Raw genomic sequence first — 3,498 nt, forward strand, 5'->3', positions numbered from 1 at the left:
AGGCATACAAGTGATTCATGCCCTTTTGAAACATCAAATGGTTTTAAAAAAACTTTTATCCTTGATTTTAAACTAGGAAGTTGTTTAAAAAGTGCCTGTTTAGATGTTACAATCCAGTTATGACTGCGTACTGATTCTTCTATAACATGATAGTAGTAGACAAAATTTTCATTTGACATTAACCACAGACCTCAGTTAACAATTCTCTTCTTAAAATTCTTGTTAGGCTGAAATTTGGTGTACTTTGTTTCATCTTAACACCGCACATTTTTCATTCTTGATGAGAATAAATGTGTATGTCATTTGAGTCAGAACACTAGAAATTATAACATTTTGAAAAGTCCAGGCTTTCCCTTGACAATTTTGAAGTTTGGTGTCAGAAAGTTGCATGCATATAGTTTTTGTTACCTTAAAACTTAAAGGCAACTTTACTATATAATAACGATCACCTTTTCAGATTTGCCAGTTGTTTTCATAATGTGTATTTAATGACTGTAAGAGTTTCTTAAATTTCAAATCTAGGTATTATTGTTATGCCTTGGATTGTTTTGGATATAGGATAGGTTATTTTGCATTTGTGTATTCTAATAAGGAGGAACTTTTCCAAGCTTTAAAGTATTTTTCAAGACACTTGTATTCCAGGATGCCTTCATGTTTTCCTTCACAGTGGATGAGATCCTATGGGATGCCATTTAATACCTTCACTCAGGGCTTTAAATGGTATGGGGGGGTTGTATAGGCTCTCTGAACTATGATATACACCAATGAATATTGCTTTTAATATTATTCAAACAGTACGAAGTCCCTTAATTTATCAGTTTCATGAAATTAAAAATTTAATAAAAAAATCACTTGAAATGTATGCCTTCTGAATAAATATGAAACTTTCTCTGGAAGAACATCTGATTTCCTTCTCTGTGTACTAAGTAGGAAATATACATACCGATTTATGGCACGGGATGTCAAACATACTGAAGCATCACTAAGGAGTTAATGCAGAACACACAGATATTAATACGAAATTATAAATGAGACATTTCATGAACTGTATTTCACATTCATTTTAAACCAAAGAACGACGACAGCAAAGAACATAAGCAAGAATTACTTGTCATGTTACCTCTTCTTGGTTTACGTGTGTATTGACTAAAACTTAGCGGCAGAAACCTCAACATTAGGATTTCTTTTTTAACCTGGACATCTAGCTGACAGGAATATTTGGCAGAAGTACTTCTGATACCCTCGCTTGAGCAGGTACTGGCAAGGGAAGCTTCCAAATATTTGAAGCGAGTAATGCTTCAGGCACAACATGTGAACAAAGGAACTGTTGGGAACTCACAGATAAAGTACCTCATGACATTATTGTTGTGTATTGTTACAGAAAACTCTTAATGGTTTCAAAAATTTCCACAAATTGTATCTTGAAGCAAAACACTTCTGACATTTTGGAAGATTTAGATGGCTTTTTGGAAAAAGTATGTCAATAACAATTCATTATCACTTACATTATCAGGCTCTTGGGAGAAGTTTAGTAGACTCTAGGAGAAAAGATGTATTATGTAGAATGTTAATAATCATCTAGTCATTACTTGCCGTTATCTTTTTATTTCGGTAGGGTACCCTTATAGTCAAGCTTAAACATAGCTTAAGTTTTTGTACTAGGTGATTTGAAGGTGTTAAGTTAGCTACCTTACTAGCAATTCACTAACCCATGTCCATGTCCTGACCAGTCCAACCCCTTAATCGTTTTCAGTTGTGTGATTTAAAAGCAGAGAGACTGCTGTAAGTGGGAACCCACCTCACTTGGGAAGGCTCTGTGATTCTGAATGAATCTGGGTATTAATATACCGAGGCTAAATTAATTTACTAGGGCTGGGGGTGTGTGTGCGCGCGTGTGCAATATTAACTGTATGGGTAAGTCTCTTGGAGATTTCTGAACTTTCATGTATTAAAATTCATACCAAACCGCTTAGGTCTAGCATCTGTGTTTCTGGGTAACTTGGGTCATCTAGGAAATCTAAACAGAAAAGTATGCCCGTTGACTAAAGCAAATAAGACAGTTTTTTTTCAAGATACTTTAATAATGAACAGCACATAGTTCCTATTTTGATAATGCAGAGTGATGCTCCTGTTACAATCACATACTGTTGTATAGAAAACAGATCCAGAGCTGAAGGTTAAAGTTGTGCAGAAATGTTTTTTTATCATTGATAACAGGCAATAATATTTGCTGGATTTAGGCCCTAAAGAGGAAGTTCAACCATATATAAATGTTGGTGATTTTTGCAAGGAAATTCAAAATGGCTCATTTTTCATTTTTTAAATAATTAAATGGCCATGTTTAAGTTCAGTGTTACCTGATGTATATATTAACTGAAGGAGTACAGTCTGTATTTGCAAAAGAGTGTTTTTTATGTCTTGAAAGCAAAATTTTTCTTTGTTAATTACCAGATTTGTATTTACACATTCGGAGTTTAATTATTTCTGTGTTACATTGGCTCTGAATTTGAGAGGTAGAGTGAGAAAAGAGGGTAACAAGAAATAAATCAGTGACTTCCAAAGTAGGAAGTTTAAGGTAATTGGGTTTTTTTGTTTTGTTTTTTATTTAGCTGTACTGAGATTAGCTGTGGAAAGATTTGTGATTGGCATAAGCACTACAAAAGATATAGAGGGTTTAGTATGTTGGTAACAACTGATAAACATACATCAAAGCTCTTTTCAACTTGTCTGGTATCATTACAGCTTGGAAACTTGCTACCATAAGAGAGACCAAAAGGAATACTGGAGATCAAATGACTTTTTAGCATTTTTCTAGGAGAGCAGAGTTGCACTGACTCCATTTTATTCCAGCTTGAATTGAAACAAATCAGTATTAGTAGCCAAGAGGAAAGGTAATTATTGTGAAACAAATACATGAGTAGTAACAATGGACACCATTAACAAATGACTGAGTGTCAGTATTTCTTGGGCTCAGACCCTTTGTGAAGATGTCACTTGAGTTGGTCCATTTGTATCAGTATTAATGATCATAAATATCTGACATCTTTAATAAAGAAACAACTATTTTAGTTGGAGAAATTACCATTGCAAGCCATGACTTACAAACTTAGTATGATAAAAAAAATTCATGCTGGTACCTGTAGCTGCTGAGACTGAGGAGCTAAGGATTATACTTGAAAGTTTTGTTAAAAATGACACAAATTAATTCGCATCTTGCCATTCAATTTGATACAGAAGTACACTACAGATCTGTTCCAAGCCAGTCGTTCCGATATCAATACCTGCAAAAAGTGTTGACACGAGCATTTCTAGAAGCATTTCTAGTTCTGTTATTAAGCATTTCTTCGGGACTACTTAAATATATCTAGGACAAAAAGGACTGATATGTATTTTAGTAGCATTCATGATCTTCCAAGTATGTTGACTTGCTGTAGCAAATCTCCGTCTACCATTTCTCCTTGTACTGTAGCACATGTACATTACCTTGTTAATTTAATC

Source organism: Platalea leucorodia, assembly GCF_965183815.1.
Source record: "Platalea leucorodia genome assembly, chromosome: 4".
In the NCBI taxonomy this organism is placed as follows: Eukaryota; Metazoa; Chordata; class Aves; order Pelecaniformes; family Threskiornithidae; genus Platalea; species Platalea leucorodia.